The sequence below is a fragment of the Sardina pilchardus genome, chromosome 11 (assembly GCF_963854185.1).
Source record: "Sardina pilchardus chromosome 11, fSarPil1.1, whole genome shotgun sequence".
Lineage (NCBI taxonomy): Eukaryota > Metazoa > Chordata > Actinopteri > Clupeiformes > Clupeidae > Sardina > Sardina pilchardus.
Window position 1 is genome coordinate 70,980 of NC_085004.1, and position 21,478 is coordinate 92,457.

The 21,478-nt window shown below is 45.6% G+C and overlaps 103 non-coding genes across 103 annotated transcripts; all 103 read right to left on the bottom strand.

Annotated features, from left to right (window-relative positions):
* Positions 1 to 69: 69 nt before the first annotated feature.
* trnav-cac (transfer RNA valine (anticodon CAC)) lies at positions 70 to 142 on the bottom strand. Its single transcript has one exon. It is a non-coding gene; the product is annotated as a tRNA-Val (tRNA).
* Positions 143 to 259: 117 nt separating this feature from the next.
* On the bottom strand, positions 260 to 331 carry trnav-uac (transfer RNA valine (anticodon UAC)). The gene has a single exon. It is a non-coding gene; the product is annotated as a tRNA-Val (tRNA).
* A 104-nt stretch (positions 332 to 435) lies between these two features.
* Positions 436 to 508, bottom strand: trnav-aac (transfer RNA valine (anticodon AAC)). Its single transcript has one exon. It is a non-coding gene; the product is annotated as a tRNA-Val (tRNA).
* A 198-nt stretch (positions 509 to 706) lies between these two features.
* On the bottom strand, positions 707 to 779 carry trnav-cac (transfer RNA valine (anticodon CAC)). Its single transcript has one exon. It is a non-coding gene; the product is annotated as a tRNA-Val (tRNA).
* A 104-nt stretch (positions 780 to 883) lies between these two features.
* Positions 884 to 956, bottom strand: trnav-aac (transfer RNA valine (anticodon AAC)). The gene has a single exon. It is a non-coding gene; the product is annotated as a tRNA-Val (tRNA).
* A 198-nt stretch (positions 957 to 1,154) lies between these two features.
* Positions 1,155 to 1,227, bottom strand: trnav-cac (transfer RNA valine (anticodon CAC)). The gene has a single exon. It is a non-coding gene; the product is annotated as a tRNA-Val (tRNA).
* Positions 1,228 to 1,331: 104 nt separating this feature from the next.
* On the bottom strand, positions 1,332 to 1,404 carry trnav-aac (transfer RNA valine (anticodon AAC)). Its single transcript has one exon. It is a non-coding gene; the product is annotated as a tRNA-Val (tRNA).
* A 104-nt stretch (positions 1,405 to 1,508) lies between these two features.
* On the bottom strand, positions 1,509 to 1,581 carry trnav-cac (transfer RNA valine (anticodon CAC)). Its single transcript has one exon. It is a non-coding gene; the product is annotated as a tRNA-Val (tRNA).
* A 117-nt stretch (positions 1,582 to 1,698) lies between these two features.
* Positions 1,699 to 1,771, bottom strand: trnav-uac (transfer RNA valine (anticodon UAC)). The gene has a single exon. It is a non-coding gene; the product is annotated as a tRNA-Val (tRNA).
* Positions 1,772 to 1,875: 104 nt separating this feature from the next.
* Positions 1,876 to 1,948, bottom strand: trnav-aac (transfer RNA valine (anticodon AAC)). Its single transcript has one exon. It is a non-coding gene; the product is annotated as a tRNA-Val (tRNA).
* Positions 1,949 to 2,146: 198 nt separating this feature from the next.
* On the bottom strand, positions 2,147 to 2,219 carry trnav-cac (transfer RNA valine (anticodon CAC)). The gene has a single exon. It is a non-coding gene; the product is annotated as a tRNA-Val (tRNA).
* A 104-nt stretch (positions 2,220 to 2,323) lies between these two features.
* Positions 2,324 to 2,396, bottom strand: trnav-aac (transfer RNA valine (anticodon AAC)). The gene has a single exon. It is a non-coding gene; the product is annotated as a tRNA-Val (tRNA).
* A 104-nt stretch (positions 2,397 to 2,500) lies between these two features.
* On the bottom strand, positions 2,501 to 2,573 carry trnav-aac (transfer RNA valine (anticodon AAC)). Its single transcript has one exon. It is a non-coding gene; the product is annotated as a tRNA-Val (tRNA).
* A 104-nt stretch (positions 2,574 to 2,677) lies between these two features.
* Positions 2,678 to 2,750, bottom strand: trnav-cac (transfer RNA valine (anticodon CAC)). Its single transcript has one exon. It is a non-coding gene; the product is annotated as a tRNA-Val (tRNA).
* A 117-nt stretch (positions 2,751 to 2,867) lies between these two features.
* trnav-aac (transfer RNA valine (anticodon AAC)) lies at positions 2,868 to 2,940 on the bottom strand. Its single transcript has one exon. It is a non-coding gene; the product is annotated as a tRNA-Val (tRNA).
* A 104-nt stretch (positions 2,941 to 3,044) lies between these two features.
* On the bottom strand, positions 3,045 to 3,117 carry trnav-cac (transfer RNA valine (anticodon CAC)). Its single transcript has one exon. It is a non-coding gene; the product is annotated as a tRNA-Val (tRNA).
* Positions 3,118 to 3,234: 117 nt separating this feature from the next.
* Positions 3,235 to 3,307, bottom strand: trnav-uac (transfer RNA valine (anticodon UAC)). Its single transcript has one exon. It is a non-coding gene; the product is annotated as a tRNA-Val (tRNA).
* Positions 3,308 to 3,411: 104 nt separating this feature from the next.
* trnav-aac (transfer RNA valine (anticodon AAC)) lies at positions 3,412 to 3,484 on the bottom strand. Its single transcript has one exon. It is a non-coding gene; the product is annotated as a tRNA-Val (tRNA).
* Positions 3,485 to 3,682: 198 nt separating this feature from the next.
* On the bottom strand, positions 3,683 to 3,755 carry trnav-cac (transfer RNA valine (anticodon CAC)). Its single transcript has one exon. It is a non-coding gene; the product is annotated as a tRNA-Val (tRNA).
* Positions 3,756 to 3,859: 104 nt separating this feature from the next.
* Positions 3,860 to 3,932, bottom strand: trnav-aac (transfer RNA valine (anticodon AAC)). Its single transcript has one exon. It is a non-coding gene; the product is annotated as a tRNA-Val (tRNA).
* Positions 3,933 to 4,036: 104 nt separating this feature from the next.
* trnav-cac (transfer RNA valine (anticodon CAC)) lies at positions 4,037 to 4,109 on the bottom strand. Its single transcript has one exon. It is a non-coding gene; the product is annotated as a tRNA-Val (tRNA).
* Positions 4,110 to 4,226: 117 nt separating this feature from the next.
* Positions 4,227 to 4,299, bottom strand: trnav-uac (transfer RNA valine (anticodon UAC)). Its single transcript has one exon. It is a non-coding gene; the product is annotated as a tRNA-Val (tRNA).
* Positions 4,300 to 4,403: 104 nt separating this feature from the next.
* trnav-aac (transfer RNA valine (anticodon AAC)) lies at positions 4,404 to 4,476 on the bottom strand. The gene has a single exon. It is a non-coding gene; the product is annotated as a tRNA-Val (tRNA).
* A 198-nt stretch (positions 4,477 to 4,674) lies between these two features.
* trnav-cac (transfer RNA valine (anticodon CAC)) lies at positions 4,675 to 4,747 on the bottom strand. The gene has a single exon. It is a non-coding gene; the product is annotated as a tRNA-Val (tRNA).
* A 104-nt stretch (positions 4,748 to 4,851) lies between these two features.
* trnav-aac (transfer RNA valine (anticodon AAC)) lies at positions 4,852 to 4,924 on the bottom strand. The gene has a single exon. It is a non-coding gene; the product is annotated as a tRNA-Val (tRNA).
* Positions 4,925 to 5,028: 104 nt separating this feature from the next.
* trnav-aac (transfer RNA valine (anticodon AAC)) lies at positions 5,029 to 5,101 on the bottom strand. Its single transcript has one exon. It is a non-coding gene; the product is annotated as a tRNA-Val (tRNA).
* A 104-nt stretch (positions 5,102 to 5,205) lies between these two features.
* trnav-cac (transfer RNA valine (anticodon CAC)) lies at positions 5,206 to 5,278 on the bottom strand. Its single transcript has one exon. It is a non-coding gene; the product is annotated as a tRNA-Val (tRNA).
* A 117-nt stretch (positions 5,279 to 5,395) lies between these two features.
* trnav-aac (transfer RNA valine (anticodon AAC)) lies at positions 5,396 to 5,468 on the bottom strand. The gene has a single exon. It is a non-coding gene; the product is annotated as a tRNA-Val (tRNA).
* Positions 5,469 to 5,572: 104 nt separating this feature from the next.
* On the bottom strand, positions 5,573 to 5,645 carry trnav-cac (transfer RNA valine (anticodon CAC)). Its single transcript has one exon. It is a non-coding gene; the product is annotated as a tRNA-Val (tRNA).
* Positions 5,646 to 5,762: 117 nt separating this feature from the next.
* trnav-uac (transfer RNA valine (anticodon UAC)) lies at positions 5,763 to 5,835 on the bottom strand. The gene has a single exon. It is a non-coding gene; the product is annotated as a tRNA-Val (tRNA).
* Positions 5,836 to 5,939: 104 nt separating this feature from the next.
* trnav-aac (transfer RNA valine (anticodon AAC)) lies at positions 5,940 to 6,012 on the bottom strand. Its single transcript has one exon. It is a non-coding gene; the product is annotated as a tRNA-Val (tRNA).
* A 198-nt stretch (positions 6,013 to 6,210) lies between these two features.
* On the bottom strand, positions 6,211 to 6,283 carry trnav-cac (transfer RNA valine (anticodon CAC)). Its single transcript has one exon. It is a non-coding gene; the product is annotated as a tRNA-Val (tRNA).
* A 104-nt stretch (positions 6,284 to 6,387) lies between these two features.
* trnav-aac (transfer RNA valine (anticodon AAC)) lies at positions 6,388 to 6,460 on the bottom strand. The gene has a single exon. It is a non-coding gene; the product is annotated as a tRNA-Val (tRNA).
* Positions 6,461 to 6,564: 104 nt separating this feature from the next.
* On the bottom strand, positions 6,565 to 6,637 carry trnav-cac (transfer RNA valine (anticodon CAC)). The gene has a single exon. It is a non-coding gene; the product is annotated as a tRNA-Val (tRNA).
* A 117-nt stretch (positions 6,638 to 6,754) lies between these two features.
* trnav-uac (transfer RNA valine (anticodon UAC)) lies at positions 6,755 to 6,827 on the bottom strand. Its single transcript has one exon. It is a non-coding gene; the product is annotated as a tRNA-Val (tRNA).
* A 104-nt stretch (positions 6,828 to 6,931) lies between these two features.
* trnav-aac (transfer RNA valine (anticodon AAC)) lies at positions 6,932 to 7,004 on the bottom strand. Its single transcript has one exon. It is a non-coding gene; the product is annotated as a tRNA-Val (tRNA).
* Positions 7,005 to 7,334: 330 nt separating this feature from the next.
* trnav-cac (transfer RNA valine (anticodon CAC)) lies at positions 7,335 to 7,407 on the bottom strand. Its single transcript has one exon. It is a non-coding gene; the product is annotated as a tRNA-Val (tRNA).
* A 104-nt stretch (positions 7,408 to 7,511) lies between these two features.
* trnav-aac (transfer RNA valine (anticodon AAC)) lies at positions 7,512 to 7,584 on the bottom strand. Its single transcript has one exon. It is a non-coding gene; the product is annotated as a tRNA-Val (tRNA).
* A 104-nt stretch (positions 7,585 to 7,688) lies between these two features.
* Positions 7,689 to 7,761, bottom strand: trnav-cac (transfer RNA valine (anticodon CAC)). Its single transcript has one exon. It is a non-coding gene; the product is annotated as a tRNA-Val (tRNA).
* A 117-nt stretch (positions 7,762 to 7,878) lies between these two features.
* On the bottom strand, positions 7,879 to 7,951 carry trnav-uac (transfer RNA valine (anticodon UAC)). The gene has a single exon. It is a non-coding gene; the product is annotated as a tRNA-Val (tRNA).
* Positions 7,952 to 8,055: 104 nt separating this feature from the next.
* trnav-aac (transfer RNA valine (anticodon AAC)) lies at positions 8,056 to 8,128 on the bottom strand. The gene has a single exon. It is a non-coding gene; the product is annotated as a tRNA-Val (tRNA).
* Positions 8,129 to 8,326: 198 nt separating this feature from the next.
* On the bottom strand, positions 8,327 to 8,399 carry trnav-cac (transfer RNA valine (anticodon CAC)). Its single transcript has one exon. It is a non-coding gene; the product is annotated as a tRNA-Val (tRNA).
* Positions 8,400 to 8,503: 104 nt separating this feature from the next.
* On the bottom strand, positions 8,504 to 8,576 carry trnav-aac (transfer RNA valine (anticodon AAC)). The gene has a single exon. It is a non-coding gene; the product is annotated as a tRNA-Val (tRNA).
* Positions 8,577 to 8,680: 104 nt separating this feature from the next.
* On the bottom strand, positions 8,681 to 8,753 carry trnav-cac (transfer RNA valine (anticodon CAC)). Its single transcript has one exon. It is a non-coding gene; the product is annotated as a tRNA-Val (tRNA).
* A 117-nt stretch (positions 8,754 to 8,870) lies between these two features.
* On the bottom strand, positions 8,871 to 8,943 carry trnav-aac (transfer RNA valine (anticodon AAC)). Its single transcript has one exon. It is a non-coding gene; the product is annotated as a tRNA-Val (tRNA).
* A 104-nt stretch (positions 8,944 to 9,047) lies between these two features.
* trnav-cac (transfer RNA valine (anticodon CAC)) lies at positions 9,048 to 9,120 on the bottom strand. Its single transcript has one exon. It is a non-coding gene; the product is annotated as a tRNA-Val (tRNA).
* A 117-nt stretch (positions 9,121 to 9,237) lies between these two features.
* trnav-uac (transfer RNA valine (anticodon UAC)) lies at positions 9,238 to 9,310 on the bottom strand. The gene has a single exon. It is a non-coding gene; the product is annotated as a tRNA-Val (tRNA).
* A 104-nt stretch (positions 9,311 to 9,414) lies between these two features.
* trnav-aac (transfer RNA valine (anticodon AAC)) lies at positions 9,415 to 9,487 on the bottom strand. The gene has a single exon. It is a non-coding gene; the product is annotated as a tRNA-Val (tRNA).
* A 330-nt stretch (positions 9,488 to 9,817) lies between these two features.
* On the bottom strand, positions 9,818 to 9,890 carry trnav-cac (transfer RNA valine (anticodon CAC)). The gene has a single exon. It is a non-coding gene; the product is annotated as a tRNA-Val (tRNA).
* A 104-nt stretch (positions 9,891 to 9,994) lies between these two features.
* Positions 9,995 to 10,067, bottom strand: trnav-aac (transfer RNA valine (anticodon AAC)). Its single transcript has one exon. It is a non-coding gene; the product is annotated as a tRNA-Val (tRNA).
* Positions 10,068 to 10,171: 104 nt separating this feature from the next.
* Positions 10,172 to 10,244, bottom strand: trnav-cac (transfer RNA valine (anticodon CAC)). The gene has a single exon. It is a non-coding gene; the product is annotated as a tRNA-Val (tRNA).
* Positions 10,245 to 10,361: 117 nt separating this feature from the next.
* On the bottom strand, positions 10,362 to 10,434 carry trnav-aac (transfer RNA valine (anticodon AAC)). Its single transcript has one exon. It is a non-coding gene; the product is annotated as a tRNA-Val (tRNA).
* Positions 10,435 to 10,538: 104 nt separating this feature from the next.
* On the bottom strand, positions 10,539 to 10,611 carry trnav-cac (transfer RNA valine (anticodon CAC)). The gene has a single exon. It is a non-coding gene; the product is annotated as a tRNA-Val (tRNA).
* Positions 10,612 to 10,728: 117 nt separating this feature from the next.
* Positions 10,729 to 10,801, bottom strand: trnav-uac (transfer RNA valine (anticodon UAC)). The gene has a single exon. It is a non-coding gene; the product is annotated as a tRNA-Val (tRNA).
* A 104-nt stretch (positions 10,802 to 10,905) lies between these two features.
* Positions 10,906 to 10,978, bottom strand: trnav-aac (transfer RNA valine (anticodon AAC)). The gene has a single exon. It is a non-coding gene; the product is annotated as a tRNA-Val (tRNA).
* Positions 10,979 to 11,308: 330 nt separating this feature from the next.
* Positions 11,309 to 11,381, bottom strand: trnav-cac (transfer RNA valine (anticodon CAC)). The gene has a single exon. It is a non-coding gene; the product is annotated as a tRNA-Val (tRNA).
* Positions 11,382 to 11,579: 198 nt separating this feature from the next.
* trnav-cac (transfer RNA valine (anticodon CAC)) lies at positions 11,580 to 11,652 on the bottom strand. The gene has a single exon. It is a non-coding gene; the product is annotated as a tRNA-Val (tRNA).
* Positions 11,653 to 11,850: 198 nt separating this feature from the next.
* On the bottom strand, positions 11,851 to 11,923 carry trnav-cac (transfer RNA valine (anticodon CAC)). Its single transcript has one exon. It is a non-coding gene; the product is annotated as a tRNA-Val (tRNA).
* A 104-nt stretch (positions 11,924 to 12,027) lies between these two features.
* trnav-aac (transfer RNA valine (anticodon AAC)) lies at positions 12,028 to 12,100 on the bottom strand. Its single transcript has one exon. It is a non-coding gene; the product is annotated as a tRNA-Val (tRNA).
* Positions 12,101 to 12,204: 104 nt separating this feature from the next.
* trnav-aac (transfer RNA valine (anticodon AAC)) lies at positions 12,205 to 12,277 on the bottom strand. Its single transcript has one exon. It is a non-coding gene; the product is annotated as a tRNA-Val (tRNA).
* A 104-nt stretch (positions 12,278 to 12,381) lies between these two features.
* Positions 12,382 to 12,454, bottom strand: trnav-aac (transfer RNA valine (anticodon AAC)). The gene has a single exon. It is a non-coding gene; the product is annotated as a tRNA-Val (tRNA).
* A 330-nt stretch (positions 12,455 to 12,784) lies between these two features.
* On the bottom strand, positions 12,785 to 12,857 carry trnav-cac (transfer RNA valine (anticodon CAC)). Its single transcript has one exon. It is a non-coding gene; the product is annotated as a tRNA-Val (tRNA).
* A 104-nt stretch (positions 12,858 to 12,961) lies between these two features.
* Positions 12,962 to 13,034, bottom strand: trnav-aac (transfer RNA valine (anticodon AAC)). Its single transcript has one exon. It is a non-coding gene; the product is annotated as a tRNA-Val (tRNA).
* A 104-nt stretch (positions 13,035 to 13,138) lies between these two features.
* Positions 13,139 to 13,211, bottom strand: trnav-cac (transfer RNA valine (anticodon CAC)). The gene has a single exon. It is a non-coding gene; the product is annotated as a tRNA-Val (tRNA).
* A 117-nt stretch (positions 13,212 to 13,328) lies between these two features.
* Positions 13,329 to 13,401, bottom strand: trnav-uac (transfer RNA valine (anticodon UAC)). Its single transcript has one exon. It is a non-coding gene; the product is annotated as a tRNA-Val (tRNA).
* Positions 13,402 to 13,504: 103 nt separating this feature from the next.
* Positions 13,505 to 13,577, bottom strand: trnav-aac (transfer RNA valine (anticodon AAC)). The gene has a single exon. It is a non-coding gene; the product is annotated as a tRNA-Val (tRNA).
* A 330-nt stretch (positions 13,578 to 13,907) lies between these two features.
* trnav-cac (transfer RNA valine (anticodon CAC)) lies at positions 13,908 to 13,980 on the bottom strand. The gene has a single exon. It is a non-coding gene; the product is annotated as a tRNA-Val (tRNA).
* Positions 13,981 to 14,084: 104 nt separating this feature from the next.
* trnav-aac (transfer RNA valine (anticodon AAC)) lies at positions 14,085 to 14,157 on the bottom strand. Its single transcript has one exon. It is a non-coding gene; the product is annotated as a tRNA-Val (tRNA).
* Positions 14,158 to 14,261: 104 nt separating this feature from the next.
* On the bottom strand, positions 14,262 to 14,334 carry trnav-cac (transfer RNA valine (anticodon CAC)). Its single transcript has one exon. It is a non-coding gene; the product is annotated as a tRNA-Val (tRNA).
* Positions 14,335 to 14,451: 117 nt separating this feature from the next.
* trnav-uac (transfer RNA valine (anticodon UAC)) lies at positions 14,452 to 14,524 on the bottom strand. The gene has a single exon. It is a non-coding gene; the product is annotated as a tRNA-Val (tRNA).
* A 103-nt stretch (positions 14,525 to 14,627) lies between these two features.
* Positions 14,628 to 14,700, bottom strand: trnav-aac (transfer RNA valine (anticodon AAC)). The gene has a single exon. It is a non-coding gene; the product is annotated as a tRNA-Val (tRNA).
* Positions 14,701 to 14,898: 198 nt separating this feature from the next.
* On the bottom strand, positions 14,899 to 14,972 carry trnav-cac (transfer RNA valine (anticodon CAC)). Its single transcript has one exon. It is a non-coding gene; the product is annotated as a tRNA-Val (tRNA).
* Positions 14,973 to 15,076: 104 nt separating this feature from the next.
* On the bottom strand, positions 15,077 to 15,149 carry trnav-aac (transfer RNA valine (anticodon AAC)). The gene has a single exon. It is a non-coding gene; the product is annotated as a tRNA-Val (tRNA).
* A 104-nt stretch (positions 15,150 to 15,253) lies between these two features.
* trnav-cac (transfer RNA valine (anticodon CAC)) lies at positions 15,254 to 15,326 on the bottom strand. The gene has a single exon. It is a non-coding gene; the product is annotated as a tRNA-Val (tRNA).
* Positions 15,327 to 15,443: 117 nt separating this feature from the next.
* trnav-uac (transfer RNA valine (anticodon UAC)) lies at positions 15,444 to 15,516 on the bottom strand. Its single transcript has one exon. It is a non-coding gene; the product is annotated as a tRNA-Val (tRNA).
* Positions 15,517 to 15,620: 104 nt separating this feature from the next.
* On the bottom strand, positions 15,621 to 15,693 carry trnav-aac (transfer RNA valine (anticodon AAC)). Its single transcript has one exon. It is a non-coding gene; the product is annotated as a tRNA-Val (tRNA).
* A 376-nt stretch (positions 15,694 to 16,069) lies between these two features.
* Positions 16,070 to 16,142, bottom strand: trnav-aac (transfer RNA valine (anticodon AAC)). Its single transcript has one exon. It is a non-coding gene; the product is annotated as a tRNA-Val (tRNA).
* Positions 16,143 to 16,246: 104 nt separating this feature from the next.
* Positions 16,247 to 16,319, bottom strand: trnav-cac (transfer RNA valine (anticodon CAC)). Its single transcript has one exon. It is a non-coding gene; the product is annotated as a tRNA-Val (tRNA).
* Positions 16,320 to 16,436: 117 nt separating this feature from the next.
* On the bottom strand, positions 16,437 to 16,509 carry trnav-uac (transfer RNA valine (anticodon UAC)). Its single transcript has one exon. It is a non-coding gene; the product is annotated as a tRNA-Val (tRNA).
* A 104-nt stretch (positions 16,510 to 16,613) lies between these two features.
* On the bottom strand, positions 16,614 to 16,686 carry trnav-aac (transfer RNA valine (anticodon AAC)). Its single transcript has one exon. It is a non-coding gene; the product is annotated as a tRNA-Val (tRNA).
* Positions 16,687 to 16,884: 198 nt separating this feature from the next.
* Positions 16,885 to 16,958, bottom strand: trnav-cac (transfer RNA valine (anticodon CAC)). Its single transcript has one exon. It is a non-coding gene; the product is annotated as a tRNA-Val (tRNA).
* Positions 16,959 to 17,062: 104 nt separating this feature from the next.
* trnav-aac (transfer RNA valine (anticodon AAC)) lies at positions 17,063 to 17,135 on the bottom strand. Its single transcript has one exon. It is a non-coding gene; the product is annotated as a tRNA-Val (tRNA).
* A 104-nt stretch (positions 17,136 to 17,239) lies between these two features.
* On the bottom strand, positions 17,240 to 17,312 carry trnav-cac (transfer RNA valine (anticodon CAC)). The gene has a single exon. It is a non-coding gene; the product is annotated as a tRNA-Val (tRNA).
* Positions 17,313 to 17,429: 117 nt separating this feature from the next.
* Positions 17,430 to 17,502, bottom strand: trnav-uac (transfer RNA valine (anticodon UAC)). The gene has a single exon. It is a non-coding gene; the product is annotated as a tRNA-Val (tRNA).
* Positions 17,503 to 17,605: 103 nt separating this feature from the next.
* trnav-aac (transfer RNA valine (anticodon AAC)) lies at positions 17,606 to 17,678 on the bottom strand. The gene has a single exon. It is a non-coding gene; the product is annotated as a tRNA-Val (tRNA).
* A 198-nt stretch (positions 17,679 to 17,876) lies between these two features.
* On the bottom strand, positions 17,877 to 17,950 carry trnav-cac (transfer RNA valine (anticodon CAC)). The gene has a single exon. It is a non-coding gene; the product is annotated as a tRNA-Val (tRNA).
* A 104-nt stretch (positions 17,951 to 18,054) lies between these two features.
* trnav-aac (transfer RNA valine (anticodon AAC)) lies at positions 18,055 to 18,127 on the bottom strand. Its single transcript has one exon. It is a non-coding gene; the product is annotated as a tRNA-Val (tRNA).
* A 104-nt stretch (positions 18,128 to 18,231) lies between these two features.
* trnav-cac (transfer RNA valine (anticodon CAC)) lies at positions 18,232 to 18,304 on the bottom strand. Its single transcript has one exon. It is a non-coding gene; the product is annotated as a tRNA-Val (tRNA).
* Positions 18,305 to 18,421: 117 nt separating this feature from the next.
* trnav-uac (transfer RNA valine (anticodon UAC)) lies at positions 18,422 to 18,494 on the bottom strand. Its single transcript has one exon. It is a non-coding gene; the product is annotated as a tRNA-Val (tRNA).
* Positions 18,495 to 18,598: 104 nt separating this feature from the next.
* On the bottom strand, positions 18,599 to 18,671 carry trnav-aac (transfer RNA valine (anticodon AAC)). The gene has a single exon. It is a non-coding gene; the product is annotated as a tRNA-Val (tRNA).
* Positions 18,672 to 19,047: 376 nt separating this feature from the next.
* trnav-aac (transfer RNA valine (anticodon AAC)) lies at positions 19,048 to 19,120 on the bottom strand. The gene has a single exon. It is a non-coding gene; the product is annotated as a tRNA-Val (tRNA).
* A 104-nt stretch (positions 19,121 to 19,224) lies between these two features.
* On the bottom strand, positions 19,225 to 19,297 carry trnav-cac (transfer RNA valine (anticodon CAC)). Its single transcript has one exon. It is a non-coding gene; the product is annotated as a tRNA-Val (tRNA).
* A 117-nt stretch (positions 19,298 to 19,414) lies between these two features.
* trnav-uac (transfer RNA valine (anticodon UAC)) lies at positions 19,415 to 19,487 on the bottom strand. Its single transcript has one exon. It is a non-coding gene; the product is annotated as a tRNA-Val (tRNA).
* Positions 19,488 to 19,591: 104 nt separating this feature from the next.
* Positions 19,592 to 19,664, bottom strand: trnav-aac (transfer RNA valine (anticodon AAC)). Its single transcript has one exon. It is a non-coding gene; the product is annotated as a tRNA-Val (tRNA).
* A 198-nt stretch (positions 19,665 to 19,862) lies between these two features.
* On the bottom strand, positions 19,863 to 19,936 carry trnav-cac (transfer RNA valine (anticodon CAC)). The gene has a single exon. It is a non-coding gene; the product is annotated as a tRNA-Val (tRNA).
* Positions 19,937 to 20,040: 104 nt separating this feature from the next.
* trnav-aac (transfer RNA valine (anticodon AAC)) lies at positions 20,041 to 20,113 on the bottom strand. Its single transcript has one exon. It is a non-coding gene; the product is annotated as a tRNA-Val (tRNA).
* Positions 20,114 to 20,217: 104 nt separating this feature from the next.
* Positions 20,218 to 20,290, bottom strand: trnav-cac (transfer RNA valine (anticodon CAC)). Its single transcript has one exon. It is a non-coding gene; the product is annotated as a tRNA-Val (tRNA).
* A 117-nt stretch (positions 20,291 to 20,407) lies between these two features.
* trnav-uac (transfer RNA valine (anticodon UAC)) lies at positions 20,408 to 20,480 on the bottom strand. The gene has a single exon. It is a non-coding gene; the product is annotated as a tRNA-Val (tRNA).
* A 104-nt stretch (positions 20,481 to 20,584) lies between these two features.
* trnav-aac (transfer RNA valine (anticodon AAC)) lies at positions 20,585 to 20,657 on the bottom strand. Its single transcript has one exon. It is a non-coding gene; the product is annotated as a tRNA-Val (tRNA).
* A 198-nt stretch (positions 20,658 to 20,855) lies between these two features.
* Positions 20,856 to 20,929, bottom strand: trnav-cac (transfer RNA valine (anticodon CAC)). The gene has a single exon. It is a non-coding gene; the product is annotated as a tRNA-Val (tRNA).
* Positions 20,930 to 21,033: 104 nt separating this feature from the next.
* trnav-aac (transfer RNA valine (anticodon AAC)) lies at positions 21,034 to 21,106 on the bottom strand. Its single transcript has one exon. It is a non-coding gene; the product is annotated as a tRNA-Val (tRNA).
* A 104-nt stretch (positions 21,107 to 21,210) lies between these two features.
* Positions 21,211 to 21,283, bottom strand: trnav-cac (transfer RNA valine (anticodon CAC)). Its single transcript has one exon. It is a non-coding gene; the product is annotated as a tRNA-Val (tRNA).
* A 117-nt stretch (positions 21,284 to 21,400) lies between these two features.
* Positions 21,401 to 21,473, bottom strand: trnav-aac (transfer RNA valine (anticodon AAC)). The gene has a single exon. It is a non-coding gene; the product is annotated as a tRNA-Val (tRNA).
* Positions 21,474 to 21,478: the final 5 nt, after the last annotated feature.

Sequence of the window (21,478 nt, forward strand, 5' to 3'; positions counted from 1 at the left end):
CAAGACAAACCCTAGCTGAAGGCACGCGGAACTGTTCAGCTCAATCCATGATCCTGCCAAATAAGAATTTGTTTCCACCCAGTTTCGAACTGGGGACCTTTCGCGTGTGAGGCGAACGTGATAACCACTACACTATGGAAACTTGTGCTGAATTCTCTGGTAGACATACCAACTGAGTCAGTTCAATGAAAGATTACTTCAATTGAAGCACCAAGATGTACTTGTTCCAAGGAAACAAGCATGCATGCAAGAAAGAGATTGTTTCCACCCGATTCGAACTGGGGACCTTTCGCGTGTAAAGCGAACGTGATAACCACTACACTATGGAAACATCCTGCAGCAAGTGGTCACCTAGATTACTTTTGGCAAGACAACCCCTAGCAGAAGACATGTGGAATTGTTCAGCTCAATCCAAAGTCCTGTCAAATAAGAATTTGTTTCCACCCAGTTTCGAACTGGGGACCTTTCGCGTGTTAGGCGAACGTGATAACAACTACACTATGGAAACATCCTGAAGGAGGTGGTCACCTAGATTATTTTTGCCAAGGTAAACCCTAGCAGAAGACAAGTGGAATTCTTCAGCTATGGAACACAACGGACACACCCTGCAGGAAGCGGTCACCTAAATTACTTTTGGCAAGACAAACCCTAGCTGAAGGCGCGCGGAATTGTTCAGCTCAATCCATCACTCTGCCAAATAAGAATTTGTTTCCACCCAGTTTCGAACTGGGGACCTTTCGCGTGTGAGGTGAACGTGATAACCACTACACTATGGAAACACACTGCAGGAAGTGGTCACATAGATTACTTTTGGCAAGACAAACCCTAGCTGAAGGCGCTATAAATTGTTCAGCTCAATCCAACATCCTGCCAAATAAGAACTTGTTTCCACCCAGTTTCGAACTGGGGACCTTTCGCGTGTTAGGCGAACGTGATAACCACTACACTATGGAAACACCCTGAAGGAGGTGGTCACCTAGATTATTTTTGCCAAGGTAAACCCTAGCAGAAGACAAGTGGAATTCTTCAGCTATGGAACACAACGGAAACACCCTGCAGGAAGCGGTCACCTAGATTACTTTTGGCAAGACAAACCCTAGCTGAAGGCGCGCGGAATTGTTCAGCTCAATCCATCACTCTGCCAAATAAGAATTTGTTTCCACCCAGTTTCGAACTGGGGACCTTTCGCGTGTGAGGCGAACGTGATAACCACTACACTATGGAAACACCCTGCAGGAAGTGGTCACATAGATTACTTTTGGCAAGACAAACCCTAGCTGAAGGCGCTATAAATTGTTCAGCTCAATCCAACATCCTGCCAAATAAGAACTTGTTTCCACCCAGTTTCGAACTGGGGACCTTTCGCGTGTTAGGCGAACGCGATAACCACTACACTATGGAAACACCTTGCAGGAAGTGGTCACCTAGATTAGTTTTGGCAAGACAAACCCTAGCTGAAGGCACGCGGAACTGTTCAGCTCAATCCATCATCCTGCCAAATAAGGATTTGTTTCCACCCAGTTTCGAACTGGGGACCTTTCGCGTGTGAGGCGAACGTGATAACCACTACACTATGGAAACTTGTGCTGAATTCTCTGGTAGACATAGCAACTGAGTCAGTTCAATGAAAGATTACTTCAATTGAAGCACCAAGATGTACATGTTCCAAGGAAACAAGAATGCATGCAAGAAAGAGATTGTTTCCACCCAGTTTCGAACTGGGGACCTTTCGCGTGTAAAGCGAACGTGATAACCACTACACTATGGAAACATCCTGCAGCAAGTGGTCACCTAGATTACTTTTGGCAAGACAACCCCTAGCAGAAGACATGTGGAATTGTTCAGCTCAATCCAAAGTCCTGTCAAATAAGAATTTGTTTCCACCCAGTTTCGAACTGGGGACCATTCGCGTGTTAGGCGAACGTGATAACCACTACACTATGGAAACATCCTGAAGGAGGTGGTCACCTAGATTATTTTTGCCAAGGTAAACCCTAGCAGAAGACAAGTGGAATTCTTCAGCTATGGAACACAACGGAAACACCCTGCAGGAAGCGGTCACCTAGATTACTTTTGGCAAGACAAACCCTAGCTGAAGGCGCGCGGAATTGTTCAGCTCAATCCATCACTCTGCCAAATAAGAATTTGTTTCCACCCAGTTTCGAACTGGGGACCTTTCGCGTGTGAGGCGAACGTGATAACCACTACACTATGGAAACACACTGCAGGAAGTGGTCACATAGATTACTTTTGGCAAGACAAACCCTAGCTGAAGGCGCTATAAATTGTTCAGCTCAATCCAACATCCTGCCAAATAAGAACTTGTTTCCACCCAGTTTCGAACTGGGGACCTTTCGCGTGTTAGGCGAACGTGATAACCACTACACTATGGAAACACCCTGCAGGAAGTGGTCACATAGATTACTTTTGGCAAGACAAACCCTAGCTGAAGGCGCTATAAATTGTTCAGCTCAATCCAACATCCTGCCAAATAAGAACTTGTTTCCACACAGTTTCGAACTGGGGACCTTTCGCGTGTTAGGCGAACGTGATAACCACTACACTATGGAAACACCCTGCAGGAAGTGGTCACCTAGATTAGTTTTGGCAAGACAAACCCTAGCTGAAGGCACGCGGAACTGTTCAGATCAATCCATCATCCTGCCAAATAAGAATTTGTTTCCACCCAGTTTCGAACTGGGGACCTTTCGCGTGTGAGGCGAACGTGATAACCACTACACTATGGAAACTTGTGCTGAATTCTCTGGTAGACATAGCAACTGAGTCAGTTCAATGAAAGATTACTTCAATTGAAGCACCAAGATGTACTTGTTCAAAGGAAACAAGCATGCATGCAAGAAAGAGATTGTTTCCACCCAGTTTCGAACTGGGGACCTTTCGCGTGTTAGGCGAACGTGATAACCACTACACTATGGAAACACCCTTCAGGAAGTGGTCACCTAGATTAGTTTAGGCAAGACAAACCCTAGCTGAAGGCACGCGGAACTGTTCAGATCAATCCATCATCCTGCCAAATAAGAATTTGTTTCCACCCAGTTTCGAACTGGGGACCTTTCGCGTGTGAGGCGAACGTGATAACCACTACACTATGGAAACTTGTGCTGAATTCTCTGGTAGACATAGCAACTGAGTCAGTTCAATGAAAGATTACTTCAATTGAAGCACCAAGATGTACTTGTTCCAAGGAAACAAGCATGCATGCAAGAAAGAGATTGTTTCCACCCAGTTTCGAACTGGGGACCTTTCGCGTGTAAAGCGAACGTGATAACCACTACACTATGGAAACATCCTGCAGCAAGTGGTCACCTAGATTACTTTTGGCAAGACAACCCCTAGCAGAAGACATGTGGAATTGTTCAGCTCAATCCAAAGTCCTGCCAAATAAGAATTTGTTTCCACCCAGTTTCGAACTGGGGACCTTTCGCGTGTTAGGCGAACGTGATAACCACTACACTATGGAAACACCCTGAAGGAGGTGGTCACCTAGATTATTTTTGCCAAGGTAAACCCTAGCAGAAGACAAGTGGAATTCTTCAGCTATGGAACACAACGGACACACCCTGCAGGAAGCGGTCACCTAGATTACTTTTGGCAAGACAAACCCTAGCTGAAGGCGCGCGGAATTGTTCAGCTCAATCCATCACTCTGCCAAATAAGAATTTGTTTCCACCCAGTTTCGAACTGGGGACCTTTCGCGTGTGAGGCGAACGTGATAACCACTACACTATGGAAACACACTGCAGGAAGTGGTCACATAGATTACTTTTGGCAAGACAAACCCTAGCTGAAGGCGCTATAAATTGTTCAGCTCAATCCAACATCCTGCCAAATAAGAACTTGTTTCCACCCAGTTTCGAACTGGGGACCTTTCGCGTGTTAGGCGAACGCGATAACCACTACACTATGGAAACACCTTGCAGGAAGTAGTCACCTAGATTAGTTTTGGCAAGACAAACCCTAGCTGAAGGCACGCGGAACTGTTCAGCTCAATCCATCATCCTGCCAAATAAGGATTTGTTTCCACCCAGTTTCGAACTGGGGACCTTTCGCGTGTGAGGCGAACGTGATAACCACTACACTATGGAAACTTGTGCTGAATTCTCTGGTAGACATAGCAACTGAGTCAGTTCAATGAAAGATTACTTCAATTGAAGCACCAAGATGTACATGTTCCAAGGAAACAAGAATGCATGCAAGAAAGAGATTGTTTCCACCCAGTTTCGAACTGGGGACCTTTCGCGTGTAAAGCGAACGTGATAACCACTACACTATGGAAACATCCTGCAGCAAGTGGTCACCTAGATTACTTTTGGCAAGACAACCCCTAGCAGAAGACATGTGGAATTGTTCAGCTCAATCCAAAGTCCTGTCAAATAAGAATTTGTTTCCACCCAGTTTCGAACTGGGGACCATTCGCGTGTTAGGCGAACGTGATAACCACTACACTATGGAAACATCCTGAAGGAGGTGGTCACCTAGATTATTTTTGCCAAGGTAAACCCTAGCAGAAGACAAGTGGAATTCTTCAGCTATGGAACACAACGGAAACACCCTGCAGGAAGCGGTCACCTAGATTACTTTTGGCAAGACAAACCCTAGCTGAAGGCGCGCGGAATTGTTCAGCTCAATCCATCACTCTGCCAAATAAGAATTTGTTTCCACCCAGTTTCGAACTGGGGACCTTTCGCGTGTGAGGCGAACGTGATAACCACTACACTATGGAAACACACTGCAGGAAGTGGTCACATAGATTACTTTTGGCAAGACAAACCCTAGCTGAAGGCGCTATAAATTGTTCAGCTCAATCCAACATCCTGCCAAATAAGAACTTGTTTCCACCCAGTTTCGAACTGGGGACCTTTCGCGTGTTAGGCGAACTTGATAACCACTACACTATGGAAACACCCTGCAGGAAGTGGTCACATAGATTACTTTTGGCAAGACAAACCCTAGCTGAAGGCGCTATAAATTGTTCAGCTCAATCCAACATCCTGCCAAATAAGAACTTGTTTCCACACAGTTTCGAACTGGGGACCTTTCGCGTGTTAGGCGAACGTGATAACCACTACACTATGGAAACACCCTGCAGGAAGTGGTCACCTAGATTAGTTTTGGCAAGACAAACCCTAGCTGAAGGCACGCGGAACTGTTCAGATCAATCCATCATCCTGCCAAATAAGAATTTGTTTCCACCCAGTTTCGAACTGGGGACCTTTCGCGTGTGAGGCGAACGTGATAACCACTACACTATGGAAACTTGTGCTGAATTCTCTGGTAGACATAGCAACTGAGTCAGTTCAATGAAAGATTACTTCAATTGAAGCACCAAGATGTACTTGTTCAAAGGAAACAAGCATGCATGCAAGAAAGAGATTGTTTCCACCCAGTTTCGAACTGGGGACCTTTCGCGTGTTAGGCGAACGTGATAACCACTACACTATGGAAACACCCTTCAGGAAGTGGTCACCTAGATTAGTTTAGGCAAGACAAACCCTAGCTGAAGGCACGCGGAACTGTTCAGATCAATCCATCATCCTGCCAAATAAGAATTTGTTTCCACCCAGTTTCGAACTGGGGACCTTTCGCGTGTGAGGCGAACGTGATAACCACTACACTATGGAAACTTGTGCTGAATTCTCTGGTAGACATAGCAACTGAGTCAGTTCAATGAAAGATTACTTCAATTGAAGCACCAAGATGTACTTGTTCCAAGGAAACAAGCATGCATGCAAGAAAGAGATTGTTTCCACCCAGTTTCGAACTGGGGACCTTTCGCGTGTAAAGCGAACGTGATAACCACTACACTATGGAAACATCCTGCAGCAAGTGGTCACCTAGATTACTTTTGGCAAGACAACCCCTAGCAGAAGACATGTGGAATTGTTCAGCTCAATCCAAAGTCCTGCCAAATAAGAATTTGTTTCCACCCAGTTTCGAACTGGGGACCTTTCGCGTGTTAGGCGAACGTGATAACCACTACACTATGGAAACACCCTGAAGGAGGTGGTCACCTAGATTATTTTTGCCAAGGTAAACCCTAGCAGAAGACAAGTGGAATTCTTCAGCTATGGAACACAACGGACACACCCTGCAGGAAGCGGTCACCTAGATTACTTTTGGCAAGACAAACCCTAGCTGAAGGCGCGCGGAATTGTTCAGCTCAATCCATCACTCTGCCAAATAAGAATTTGTTTCCACCCAGTTTCGAACTGGGGACCTTTCGCGTGTGAGGCGAACGTGATAACCACTACACTATGGAAACACACTGCAGGAAGTGGTCACATAGATTACTTTTGGCAAGACAAACCCTAGCTGAAGGCGCTATAAATTGTTCAGCTCAATCCAACATCCTGCCAAATAAGAACTTGTTTCCACCCAGTTTCGAACTGGGGACCTTTCGCGTGTTAGGCGAACGTGATAACCACTACACTATGGAAACACCCTGCAGGAAGTGGTCAACTAGATTAGTTTTGGCAAGACAAACCCTAGCTGAAGGCACGGGGAACTGTTCAGCTCAATCCATCATCCTGCCAAATAAGAATTTGTTTCCACCCAGTTTCGAACTGGGGACCTTTCGCGTGTGAGGCGAACGTGATAACCACTACACTATGGAAACTTGTGCTGAATTCTCTGGTAGACATAGCAACTGAGTCAGTTCAATGAAAGATTACTTCAATTGAAGCACCAAGATGTACTTGTTCCAAGGAAACAAGCATGCATGCAAGAAAGAGATTGTTTCCACCCAGTTTCGAACTGGGGACCTTTCGCGTGTAAAGCGAACGTGATAACCACTACACTATGGAAACAACCTGCAGCAAGTGGTCACCTAGATTACTTTTGGCAAGACAACCCCTAGCAGAAGACATGTGCAATTTTTCAGCTCAATCCAAAGTCCTGCCAAATAAGAATTTGTTTCCACCCAGTTTCGAACTGGGGACCTTTCGCGTGTTAGGCGAACGTGATAACCACTACACTATGGAAACACCCTGAAGGAGGTGGTCACCTAGATTATTTTTGCCAAGGTAAACCCTAGCAGAAGACAAGTGGAATTCTTCAGCTATGGAACACAACTTTCGCGTGTTAGGCGAACGTGATAACCACTACACTATGGAAACACCCTGAAGGAGGTGGTCACCTAGATTATTTTTGCCAAGGTAAACCCTAGCAGAAGACAAGTGGAATTCTTCAGCTATGGAACACAACGGAAACACCCTGCAGGAAGCGGTCACCTAGATTACTTTTGGCAAGACAAACCCTAGCTGAAGGCGCGCGGAATTGTTCAGCTCAATCCATCACTCTGCCAAATAAGAATTTGTTTCCACCCAGTTTCGAACTGGGGACCTTTCGCGTGTGAGGCGAACGTGATAACCACTACACTATGGAAACACCCTGCAGGAAGTGGTCACATAGATTACTTTTGGCAAGACAAACCCTAGCTGAAGGCGCTATAAATTGTTCAGCTCAATCCAACATCCTGCCAAATAAGAACTTGTTTCCACCCAGTTTCGAACTGGGGACCTTTCGCGTGTTAGGCGAACGCGATAACCACTACACTATGGAAACACCCTGCAGGAAGTGGTCACCTAGATTAGTTTTGGCAAGACAAACCCTAGCTGAAGGCACGCGGAACTGTTCAGCTCAATCCATCATCCTGCCAAATAAGGATTTGTTTCCACCCAGTTTCGAACTGGGGACCTTTCGCGTGTGAGGCGAACGTGATAACCACTACACTATGGAAACTTGTGCTGAATTCTCTGGTAGACATAGCAACTGAGTCAGTTCAATGAAAGATTACTTCAATTGAAGCACCAAGATGTACTTGTTCCAAGGAAACAAGCATGCATGCAAGAAAGAGATTGTTTCCACCCAGTTTCGAACTGGGGACCTTTCGCGTGTAAAGCGAACGTGATAACCACTACACTATGGAAACATCCTGCAGCAAGTGGTCACCTAGATTACTTTTGGCAAGACAACCCCTAGCAGAAGACATGTGGAATTGTTCAGCTCAATCCAAAGTCCTGTCAAATAAGAATTTGTTTCCACCCAGTTTCGAACTGGGGACCATTCGCGTGTTAGGCGAACGTGATAACCACTACACTATGGAAACATCCTGAAGGAGGTGGTCACCTAGATTATTTTTGCCAAGGTAAACCCTAGCAGAAGACAAGTGGAATTCTTCAGCTATGGAACACAACGGAAACACCCTGCAGGAAGCGGTCACCTAGATTACTTTTGGCAAGACAAACCCTAGCTGAAGGCGCGCGGAATTGTTCAGCTCAATCCATCACTCTGCCAAATAAGAATTTGTTTCCACCCAGTTTCGAACTGGGGACCTTTCGCGTGTGAGGCGAACGTGATAACCACTACACTATGGAAACACCCTGCAGGAAGTGGTCACATAGATTACTTTTGGCAAGACAAACCCTAGCTGAAGGCGCTATAAATTGTTCAGCTCAATCCAACATCCTGCCAAATAAGAACTTGTTTCCACACAGTTTCGAACTGGGGACCTTTCGCGTGTTAGGCGAACGTGATAACCACTACACTATGGAAACACCCTGCAGGAAGTGGTCACCTAGATTAGTTTTGGCAAGACAAACCCTAGCTGAAGGCACGCGGAACTGTTCAGATCAATCCATCATCCTGCCAAATAAGAATTTGTTTCCACCCAGTTTCGAACTGGGGACCTTTCGCGTGTGAGGCGAACGTGATAACCACTACACTATGGAAACTTGTGCTGAATTCTCTGGTAGACATAGCAACTGAGTCAGTTCAATGAAAGATTACTTCAATTGAAGCACCAAGATGTACTTGTTCAAAGGAAACAAGCATGCATGCAAGAAAGAGATTGTTTCCACCCAGTTTCGAACTGGGGACCTTTCGCGTGTTAGGCGAACGTGATAACCACTACACTATGGAAACACCCTTCAGGAAGTGGTCACCTAGATTAGTTTAGGCAAGACAAACCCTAGCTGAAGGCACGCGGAACTGTTCAGATCAATCCATCATCCTGCCAAATAAGAATTTGTTTCCACCCAGTTTCGAACTGGGGACCTTTCGCGTGTGAGGCGAACGTGATAACCACTACACTATGGAAACTTGTGCTGAATTCTCTGGTAGACATAGCAACTGAGTCAGTTCAATGAAAGATTACTTCAATTGAAGCACCAAGATGTACTTGTTCCAAGGAAACAAGCATGCATGCAAGAAAGAGATTGTTTCCACCCAGTTTCGAACTGGGGACCTTTCGCGTGTAAAGCGAACGTGATAACCACTACACTATGGAAACATCCTGCAGCAAGTGGTCACCTAGATTACTTTTGGCAAGACAACCCCTAGCAGAAGACATGTGGAATTGTTCAGCTCAATCCAAAGTCCTGCCAAATAAGAATTTGTTTCCACCCAGTTTCGAACTGGGGACCTTTCGCGTGTTAGGCGAACGTGATAACCACTACACTATGGAAACACCCTGAAGGAGGTGGTCACCTAGATTATTTTTGCCAAGGTAAACCCTAGCAGAAGACAAGTGGAATTCTTCAGCTATGGAACACAACTTTCGCGTGTTAGGCGAACGTGATAACCACTACACTATGGAAACACCCTGAAGGAGGTGGTCACCTAGATTATTTTTGCCAAGGTAAACCCTAGCAGAAGACAAGTGGAATTCTTCAGCTATGGAACACAACGGAAACACCCTGCAGGAAGCGGTCACCTAGATTACTTTTGGCAAGACAAACCCTAGCTGAAGGCGCGCGGAATTGTTCAGCTCAATCCATCATCCTGCCAAATAAGAATTTGTTTCCACCCAGTTTCGAACTGGGGACCTTTCGCGTGTGAGGCGAACGTGATAACCACTACACTATGGAAACACCCTGCAGGAAGTGGTCACATAGATTACTTTTGGCAAGACAAACCCTAGCTGAAGGCGCTATAAATTGTTCAGCTCAATCCAACATCCTGCCAAATAAGAACTTGTTTCCACACAGTTTCGAACTGGGGACCTTTCGCGTGTTAGGCGAACGTGATAACCACTACACTATGGAAACACCCTGCAGGAAGTGGTCACCTAGATTAGTTTTGGCAAGACAAACCCTAGCTGAAGGCACGCGGAACTGTTCAGATCAATCCATCATCCTGCCAAATAAGAATTTGTTTCCACCCAGATTCGAACTGGGGACCTTTCGCGTGTGAGGCGAACGTGATAACCACTACACTATGGAAACTTGTGCTGAATTCTCTGGTAGACATAGCAACTGAGTCAGTTCAATGAAAGATTACTTCAATTGAAGCACCAAGATGTACTTGTTCAAAGGAAACAAGCATGCATGCAAGAAAGAGATTGTTTCCACCCAGTTTCGAACTGGGGACCTTTCGCGTGTTAGGCGAACGTGATAACCACTACACTATGGAAACACCCTTCAGGAAGTGGTCACCTAGATTAGTTTAGGCAAGACAAACCCTAGCTGAAGGCACGCGGAACTGTTCAGATCAATTCATCATCCTGCCAAATAAGAATTTGTTTCCACCCAGTTTCGAACTGGGGACCTTTCGCGTGTGAGGCGAACGTGATAACCACTACACTATGGAAACTTGTGCTGAATTCTCTGGTAGACATAGCAACTGAGTCAGTTCAATGAAAGATTACTTCAATTGAAGCACCAAGATGTACTTGTTCCAAGGAAACAAGCATGCATGCAAGAAAGAGATTGTTTCCACCCAGTTTCGAACTGGGGACCTTTCGCGTGTAAAGCGAACGTGATAACCACTACACTATGGAAACATCCTGCAGCAAGTGGTCACCTAGATTACTTTTGGCAAGACAACCCCTAGCAGAAGACATGTGGAATTGTTCAGCTCAATCCAAAGTCCTGCCAAATAAGAATTTGTTTCCACCCAGTTTCGAACTGGGGACCTTTCGCGTGTTAGGCGAACGTGATAACCACTACACTATGGAAACACCCTGAAGGAGGTGGTCACCTAGATTATTTTTGCCAAGGTAAACCCTAGCAGAAGACAAGTGGAATTCTTCAGCTATGGAACACAACTTTCGCGTGTTAGGCGAACGTGATAACCACTACACTATGGAAACACCCTGAAGGAGGTGGTCACCTAGATTATTTTTGCCAAGGTAAACCCTAGCAGAAGACAAGTGGAATTCTTCAGCTATGGAACACAACGGAAACACCCTGCAGGAAGCGGTCACCTAGATTACTTTTGGCAAGACAAACCCTAGCTGAAGGCGCGCGGAATTGTTCAGCTCAATCCATCACTCTGCCAAATAAGAATTTGTTTCCACCCAGTTTCGAACTGGGGACCTTTCGCGTGTGAGGCGAACGTGATAACCACTACACTATGGAAACATCCTGAAGGAGGTGGTCACCTAGATTATTTTTGCCAAGGTAAACCCTAGCAGAAGACAAGTGGAATTCTTCAGCTATGGAACACAACGGAAACACCCTGCAGGAAGCGGTCACCTAGATTACTTTTGGCAAGACAAACCCTAGCTGAAGGCGCGTGGAATTGTTCAGCTCAATCCATCACTCTGCCAAATAAGAATTTGTTTCCACCCAGTTTCGAACTGGGGACCTTTCGCGTGTGAGGCGAACGTGATAACCACTACACTATGGAAACATCCTGAAGGAGGTGGTCACCTAGATTATTTTTGCCAAGGTAAACCCTAGCAGAAGACAAGTGGAATTCTTCAGCTATGGAACACAACGGAAACACCCTGCAGGAAGCGGTCACCTAGATTACTTTTGGCAAGACAAACCCTAGCTGAAGGCGCGCGGAATTGTTCAGCTCAATCCATCACTCTGCCAAATAAGAATTTGTTTCCACCCAGTTTCGAACTGGGGACCTTTCGCGTGTGAGGCGAACGTGATAACCACTACACTATGGAAACACACTGCAGGAAGTGGTCACATAGATTACTTTTGGCAAGACAAACCCTAGCTGAAGGCGCTATAAATTGTTCAGCTCAATCCAACATCCTGCCAAATAAGAACTTGTTTCCACCCAGTTTCGAACTGGGGACCTTTCGCGTGTTAGGCGAACGTTATAACCACTACACTATGGAAACACCCTGCAGGAAGTGGTCAACTAGATTAGTTTTGGCAAGACAAACCCTAGCTGAAGGCACGCGGAACTGTTCAGCTCAATCCATCACTCTGCCAAATAAGAATTTATTTCCACCCAGTTTCGAACTGGGGACCTTTCGCGTGTTAGGCGAACGTTATAACCACTACACTATGGAAACACCCTGCAGGAAGTGGTCAACTAGATTAGTTTTGGCAAGACAAACCCTAGCTGAAGGCGCTATAAATTGTTCAGCTCAATCCAACATCCTGCCAAATAAGAATTTATTTCCACCCAGTTTCGAACTGGGGACCTTTCGCGTGTTAGGCGAACGTGATAACCACTACACTATGGAAACACCCTGAAGGAGGTGGTCACCTAGATTATTTTTGCCAAGGTAAACCCTAGCAGAAGACAAGTGGAATTCTTCAGCTATGGAACACAACTTTCGCGTGTTAGGCGAACGTGATAACCACTACACTATGGAAACACCCTGAAGGAGGTGGTCACCTAGATTATTTTTGCCAAGGTAAACCCTAGCAGAAGACAAGTGGAATTCTTCAGCTATGGAACACAACGGAAACACCCTGCAGGAAGCGGTCACCTAGATTACTTTTGGCAAGACAAACCCTAGCTGAAGGCGCGCGGAATTGTTCAGCTCAATCCATCACTCTGTCAAATAAGAATTTGTTTCCACCCAGTTTCGAACTGGGGACCTTTCGCGTGTGAGGCGAACTTGATAACCACTACACTATGGAAACACCCTGCAGGAAGTGGTCACATAGATTACTTTTGGCAAGACAAACCCTAGCTGAAGGCGCTATAAATTGTTCAGCTCAATCCAACATCCTGCCAAATAAGAACTTGTTTCCACCCAGTTTCGAACTGGGGACCTTTCGCGTGTTAGGCGAACGTGATAACCACTACACTATGGAAACACCCTGCAGGAAGTGGTCACCTAGATTAGTTTTGGCAAGACAAACCCTAGCTGAAGGCACGCGGAACTGTTCAGCTCAATCCATGATCCTGCCAAATAAGAATTTGTTTCCACCCAGTGTCGAACTGGGGACCTTTCGCGTGTGAGGCGAACGTGATAACCACTACACTATGGAAACTTGTGCTGAATTCTCTGGTAGACATAGCAACTGAGTCAGTTCAATGAAAGATTACTTCAATTGAAGCACCAAGATGTACTTGTTCCAAGGAAACAAGCATGCATGCAAGAAAGAGATTGTTTCCACCCAGTTTCGAACTGGGGACCTTTCGCGTGTAAAGCGAACGTGATAACCACTACACTATGGAAACATCCTGCAGCAAGTGGTCACCTAGATTACTTTTGGCAAGACAACCCCTAGCAGAAGACATATGAATTGTTCAGCTCAATCCAAAGTCCTGTCAAATAAGAATTTGTTTCCACCCAGTTTCGAACTGGGGACCTTTCGCGTGTTAGGCGAACGTGATAACCACTACACTATGGAAACACCCTGAAGGAGGTGGTCACCTAGATTATTTTTGCCAAGGTAAACCCTAGCAGAAGACAAGTGGAATTCTTCAGCTATGGAACACAACTTTCGCGTGTTAGGCGAACGTGATAACCACTACACTATGGAAACACCCTGAAGGAGGTGGTCACCTAGATTATTTTTGCCAAGGTAAACCCTAGCAGAAGACAAGTGGAATTCTTCAGCTATGGAACACAACGGAAACACCCTGCAGGAAGCGGTCACCTAGATTACTTTTGGCAAGACAAACCCTAGCTGAAGGCGCGCGGAATTGTTCAGCTCAATCCATCACTCTGTCAAATAAGAATTTGTTTCCACCCAGTTTCGAACTGGGGACCTTTCGCGTGTGAGGCGAACGTGATAACCACTACACTATGGAAACACCCTGCAGGAAGTGGTCACATAGATTACTTTTGGCAAGACAAACCCTAGCTGAAGGCGCTATAAATTGTTCAGCTCAATCCAACATCCTGCCAAATAAGAACTTGTTTCCACCCAGTTTCGAACTGGGGACCTTTCGCGTGTTAGGCGAACGTGATAACCACTACACTATGGAAACACCCTGCAGGAAGTGGTCACCTAGATTAGTTTTGGCAAGACAAACCCTAGCTGAAGGCACGCGGAACTGTTCAGCTCAATCCATGATCCTGCCAAATAAGAATTTGTTTCCACCCAGTTTCGAACTGGGGACCTTTCGCGTGTGAGGCGAACGTGATAACCACTACACTATGGAAACTTGTGCTGAATTCTCTGGTAGACATAGCAACTGAGTCAGTTCAATGAAAGATTACTTCAATTGAAGCACCAAGATGTACTTGTTCCAAGGAAACAAGCATGCATGCAAGAAAGAGATTGTTTCCACCCAGTTTCGAACTGGGGACCTTTCGCGTGTAAAGCGAACGTGATAACCACTACACTATGGAAACATCCTGCAGCAAGTGGTCACCTAGATTACTTTTGGCAAGACAACCCCTAGCAGAAGACATATGAATTGTTCAGCTCAATCCAAAGTCCTGTCAAATAAGAATTTGTTTCCACCCAGTTTCGAACTGGGGACCTTTCGCGTGTTAGGCGAACGTGATAACCACTACACTATGGAAACACCCTGAAGGAGGTGGTCACCTAGATTATTTTTGCCAAGGTAAACCCTAGCAGAAGACAAGTGGAATTCTTCAGCTATGGAACACAATGGAAACACCCTGCAGGAAGCGGTCACCTAGATTACTTTTGGCAAGACAAACCCTAGCTGAAGGCGCGCGGAATTGTTCAGCTCAATCCATCACTCTGCCAAATAAGAATTTGTTTCCACCCAGTTTCGAACTGGGGACCTTTCGCGTGTGAGGCGAACGTGATATCCACTACACTATGTAAAACACCCTGCAGGAAGTGGTCATATAGATTACTTTTGGCAAGACAAACCCTAGCTGAAGGCGCTATAAATTGTTCAGCTCAATCCAACATCCTGCCAAATAAGAACTTGTTTCCACCCAGTTTCGAACTGGGGACCTTTCGCGTGTTAGGCGAACGTGATAACCACTACACTATGGAAACACCCTGCAGGAAGTGGTCACCTAGATTAGTTTTGGCAAGACAAACCCTAGCTGAAGGCACGCGGAACTGTTCAGATCAATCCATCATCCTGCCAAATAAGAATTTGTTTCCACCCAGTTTCGAACTGGGGACCTTTCGCGTGTGAGGCGAACGTGATAACCACTACACTATGGAAACTTGTGCTGAATTCTCTGGTAGACATAGCAACTGAGTCAGTTCAATGAAAGATTACTTCAATTGAAGCACCAAGATGTACTTGTTCCAAGGAAACAAGCATGCATGCAAGAAAGAGATTGTTTCCACCCAGTTTCGAACTGGGGACCTTTCGCGTGTAAAGCGAACGTGATAACCACTACACTATGGAAACATCCTGCAGCAAGTGGTCACCTAGATTACTTTTGGCAAGACAACCCCTAGCAGAAGACATGTGCAATTTTTCAGCTCAATCCAAAGTCCTGCCAAATAAGAATTTGTTTCCACCCAGTTTCGAACTGGGGACCTTTCGCGTGTTAGGCGAACGTGATAACCACTACACTATGGAAACACCCTGAAGGAGGTGGTCACCTAGATTATTTTTGCCAAGGTAAACCCTAGCAGAAGACAAGTGGAATTCTTCAGCTATGGAACACAATGGAAACACCCTGCAGGAAGCGGTCACCTAGATTACTTTTGGCAAGACAAACCCTAGCTGAAGGCGCGCGGAATTGTTTAGCTCAATCCATCACTCTGCCAAATAAGAATTTGTTTCCACCCAGTTTCGAACTGGGGACCTTTCTCGTGTGAGGCGAACGTGATATCCACTACACTATGTAAAACACCCTGCAGGAAGTGGTCATATAGATTACTTTTGGCAAGACAAACCCTAGCTGAAGGCGCTATAAATTGTTCAGCTCAATCCAACATCCTGCCAAATAAGAACTTGTTTCCACCCAGTTTTGAACTGGGGACCTTTCGCGTGTTAGGCGAACGTGATAACCACTACACTATGGAAACACCCTGCAGGAAGTGGTCAACTAGATTAGTTTTGGCAAGACAAACCCTAGCTGAAGGCACGCGGAACTGTTCAGCTCAATCCATCATCCTGCCAAATAAGAATTTGTTTCCACCCAGTTTCAAACTGGGGACCTTTCGCGTGTGAGGCGAACGTGATAACCACTACACTATGGAAACTTGTGCTGAATTCTCTGGTAGACATAGCAACTGAGTCAGTTCAATGAAAGATTACTTCAATTGAAGCAGCAAGATGTACTTGTTCCAAGGAAACAAGCATGCATGCAAGAAAGAGATTGTTTCCACCCAGTTTCGAACTGGGGACCTTTCGCGTGTAAAGCGAACGTGATAACCACTACACTATGGAAACATCCTGCAGCAAGTGGTCACCTAGATTACTTTTGGCAAGACAACCCCTAGCAGAAGACATGTGCAATTTTTCAGCTCAATCCAAAGTCCTGCCAAATAAGAATTTGTTTCCACCCAGTTTCGAACTGGGGACCTTTCGCGTGTTAGGCGAACGTGATAACCACTACACTATGGAAACACCCTGAAGGAGGTGGTCACCTAGATTATTTTTGCCAAGGTAAACCCTAGCAGAAGACAAGTGGAATTCTTCAGCTATGGAACACAATGGAAACACCCTGCAGGAAGCGGTCACCTAGATTACTTTTGGCAAGACAAACCCTAGCTGAAGGCGCGCGGAATTGTTCAGCTCAATCCATCACTCTGCCAAATAAGAATTTGTTTCCACCCAGTTTCGAACTGGGGACCTTTCGCGTGTGAGGCGAACGTGATATCCACTACACTATGTAAAACACCCTGCAGGAAGTGGTCATATAGATTACTTTTGGCAAGACAAACCCTAGCTGAAGGCGCTATAAATTGTTCAGCTCAATCCAACATCCTGCCAAATAAGAACTTGTTTCCACCCAGTTTCGAACTGGGGACCTTTCGCGTGTTAGGCGAACGTGATAACCACTACACTATGGAAACACCCTGCAGGAAGTGGTCACCTAGATTAGTTTTGGCAAGACAAACCCTAGCTGAAGGCACGCGGAACTGTTCAGCTCAATCCATGATCCTGCCAAATAAGAATTTGTTTCCACCCAGTTTCGAACTGGGGACCTTTCGCGTGTGAGGCGAACGTGATAACCACTACACTATGGAAACTTGTGCTGAATTCTCTGGTAGACATAGCAACTGAGTCAGTTCAATGAAAGATTACTTCAATTGAAGCACCAAGATGTACTTGTTCCAAGGAAACAAGCATGCATGCAAGAAAGAGATTGTTTCCACCCAGTTTCGAACTGGGGACCTTTCGCGTGTAAAGCGAACGTGATAACCACTACACTATGGAAACATCCTGCAGCAAGTGGTCACCTAGATTACTTTTGGCAAGACAACCCCTAGCAGAAGACATATGAATTGTTCAGCTCAATCCAAAGTCCTGTCAAATAAGAATTTGTTTCCACCCAGTTTCGAACTGGGGACCTTTCGCGTGTTAGGCGAACGTGATAACCACTACACTATGGAAACACCCTGAAGGAGGTGGTCACCTAGATTATTTTTGCCAAGGTAAACCCTAGCAGAAGACAAGTGGAATTCTTCAGCTATGGAACACAATGGAAACACCCTGCAGGAAGCGGTCACCTAGATTACTTTTGGCAAGACAAACCCTAGCTGAAGGCGCGCGGAATTGTTCAGCTCAATCCATCACTCTGCCAAATAAGAATTTGTTTCCACCCAGTTTCGAACTGGGGACCTTTCGCGTGTGAGGCGAACGTGATATCCACTACACTATGTAAAACACCCTGCAGGAAGTGGTCATATAGATTACTTTTGGCAAGACAAACCCTAGCTGAAGGCGCTATAAATTGTTCAGCTCAATCCAACATCCTGCCAAATAAGAACTTGTTTCCACCCAGTTTCGAACTGGGGACCTTTCGCGTGTTAGGCGAACGTGATAACCACTACACTATGGAAACACCCTGCAGGAAGTGGTCACCTAGATTAGTTTTGGCAAGACAAACCCTAGCTGAAGGCACGCGGAACTGTTCAGATCAATCCATCATCCTGCCAAATAAGAATTTGTTTCCACCCAGTTTCGAACTGGGGACCTTTCGCGTGTGAGGCGAACGTGATAACCACTACACTATGGAAACTTGTGCTGAATTCTCTGGTAGACATAGCAACTGAGTCAGTTCAATGAAAGATTACTTCAATTGAAGCACCAAGATGTACTTGTTCCAAGGAAACAAGCATGCATGCAAGAAAGAGATTGTTTCCACCCAGTTTCGAACTGGGGACCTTTCGCGTGTAAAGCGAACGTGATAACCACTACACTATGGAAACATCCTGCAGCAAGTGGTCACCTAGATTACTTTTGGCAAGACAACCCCTAGCAGAAGACATGTGCAATTTTTCAGCTCAATCCAAAGTCCTGCCAAATAAGAATTTGTTTCCACCCAGTTTCGAACTGGGGACCTTTCGCGTGTTAGGCGAACGTGATAACCACTACACTATGGAAACACCCTGAAGGAGGTGGTCACCTAGATTATTTTTGCCAAGGTAAACCCTAGCAGAAGACAAGTGGAATTCTTCAGCTATGGAACACAATGGAAACACCCTGCAGGAAGCGGTCACCTAGATTACTTTTGGCAAGACAAACCCTAGCTGAAGGCGCGCGGAATTGTTTAGCTCAATCCATCACTCTGCCAAATAAGAATTTGTTTCCACCCAGTTTCGAACTGGGGACCTTTCTCGTGTGAGGCGAACGTGATATCCACTACACTATGTAAAACACCCTGCAGGAAGTGGTCATATAGATTACTTTTGGCAAGACAAACCCTAGCTGAAGGCGCTATAAATTGTTCAGCTCAATCCAACATCCTGCCAAATAAGAACTTGTTTCCACCCAGTTTTGAACTGGGGACCTTTCGCGTGTTAGGCGAACGTGATAACCACTACACTATGGAAACACCCTGCAGGAAGTGGTCAACTAGATTAGTTTTGGCAAGACAAACCCTAGCTGAAGGCACGCGGAACTGTTCAGCTCAATCCATCATCCTGCCAAATAAGAATTTGTTTCCACCCAGTTTCAAACTGGGGACCTTTCGCGTGTGAGGCGAACGTGATAACCACTACACTATGGAAACTTGTGCTGAATTCTCTGGTAGACATAGCAACTGAGTCAGTTCAATGAAAGATTACTTCAATTGAAGCAGCAAGATGTACTTGTTCCAAGGAAACAAGCATGCATGCAAGAAAGAGATTGTTTCCACCCAGTTTCGAACTGGGGACCTTTCGCGTGTAAAGCGAACGTGATAACCACTACACTATGGAAACATCCTGCAGCAAGTGGTCACCTAGATTACTTTTGGCAAGACAACCCCTAGCAGAAGACATGTGCAATTTTTCAGCTCAATCCAAAGTCCTGCCAAATAAGAATTTGTTTCCACCCAGTTTCGAACTGGGGACCTTTCGCGTGTTAGGCGAACGTGATAACCACTACACTATGGAAACACCCTGAAGGAGGTGGTCACCTAGATTATTTTTGCCAAGGTAAACCCTAGCAGAAGACAAGTGGAATTCTTCAGCTATGGAACACAATGGAAACACCCTGCAGGAAGCGGTCACCTAGATTACTTTTGGCAAGACAAACCCTAGCTGAAGGCGCGCGGAATTGTTCAGCTCAATCCATCACTCTGCCAAATAAGAATTTGTTTCCACCCAGTTTCGAACTGGGGACCTTTCGCGTGTGAGGCGAACGTGATATCCACTACACTATGTAAAACACCCTGCAGGAAGTGGTCATATAGATTACTTTTGGCAAGACAAACCCTAGCTGAAGGCGCTATAAATTGTTCAGCTCAATCCAACATCCTGCCAAATAAGAACTTGTTTCCACCCAGTTTCGAACTGGGGACCTTTCGCGTGTTAGGCGAACGTGATAACCACTACACTATGGAAACACCCTTCAGGAAGTGGTCACCTAGATTAGTTTTGGCAAGACAAACCCTAGCTGAAGGCACGCGGAACTGTTCAGCTCAATCCATCATCCTGCCAAATAAGAATTTGTTTCCACCCAGTTTCAAACTGGGGACCTTTCGCGTGTGAGGCGAACGTGATAACCACTACACTATGGAAACTTGTGCTGAATTCTCTGGTAGACATAGCAACTGAGTCAGTTCAATGAAAGATTACTTCAATTGAAGCAGCAAGATGTACTTGTTCCAAGGAAACAAGCATGCATGCAAGAAAGAGATTGTTTCCACCCAGTTTCGAACTGGGGACCTTTCGCGTGTAAAGCGAACGTGATAACCACTACACTATGGAAACATCCTGCAGCAAGTGGTCACCTAGATTACTTTTGGCAAGACAACCCCTAGCAGAAGACATGTGCAATTTTTCAGCTCAATCCAAAGTCCTGCCAAATAAGAATTTGTTTCCACCCAGTTTCGAACTGGGGACCTTTCGCGTGTTAGGCGAACGTGATAACCACTACACTATGGAAACACCCTGAAGGAGGTGGTCACCTAGATTATTTTTGCCAAGGTAAACCCTAGCAGAAGACAAGTGGAATTCTTCAGCTATGGAACACAATGGAAACACCCTGCAGGAAGCGGTCACCTAGATTACTTTTGGCAAGACAAACCCTAGCTGAAGGCGCGCGGAATTGTTCAGCTCAATCCATCACTCTGCCAAATAAGAATTTGTTTCCACCCAGTTTCGAACTGGGGACCTTTCGCGTGTGAGGCGAACGTGATATCCACTACACTATGTAAAACACCCTGCAGGAAGTGGTCATATAGATTACTTTTGGCAAGACAAACCCTAGCTGAAGGCGCTATAAATTGTTCAGCTCAATCCAACATCCTGCCAAATAAGAACTTGTTTCCACCCAGTTTCGAACTGGGGACCTTTCGCGTGTTAGGCGAACGTGATAACCACTACACTATGGAAACACCCTGCAGGAAGTGGTCACCTAGATTAGTTTTGGCAAGACAAACCCTAGCTGAAGGCACGCGGAACTGTTCAGATCAATCCATCATCCTGCCAAATAAGAATTTGTTTCCACCCAGTTTCGAACTGGGGACCTTTCGTGTGTGAGGCGAACGTGATAACCACTACACTATGGAAACTTGTGCTGAATTCTCTGGTAGACATAGCAACTGACTCAGTTCAATGAAAGATTACTTCAATTGAAGCACCAAGATGTACTTGTTCAAAGGAAACAAGCATGCATGCAAGAAAGAGATTGTTTCCACCCAGTTTCGAACTGGGGACCTTTCGCGTGTTAGGCGAACGTGATAACCACTACACTATGGAAACACCCT